The sequence below is a fragment of the Penaeus monodon genome, chromosome 15 (assembly GCF_015228065.2).
Source record: "Penaeus monodon isolate SGIC_2016 chromosome 15, NSTDA_Pmon_1, whole genome shotgun sequence".
Taxonomy (NCBI): Eukaryota; Metazoa; Arthropoda; class Malacostraca; order Decapoda; family Penaeidae; genus Penaeus; species Penaeus monodon.
Window position 1 is genome coordinate 33,532,998 of NC_051400.1, and position 232 is coordinate 33,533,229.

The window sequence follows — 232 nt, forward strand, 5'->3', positions numbered from 1 at the left end:
AACCAGTCAGGAGGCCGAAGAAAATGAGGAAGTCAAGTAACCACTGATGAGTACATATGGGCGGGGGGGGGGAGGCTTTAATGAGGGGGAGGGGGGCTTCATGTGTGGAGAAGGGAGAAGGAGGGGGTGGGGGGGTCACATATATATAAGGGGATGTCTGAGGCTTAGTGTATCGTCTGAACCGTCAGGTAAGTGTTGTATAGGCCTCTCCAGGGCTACCTAGGCCTGAGTG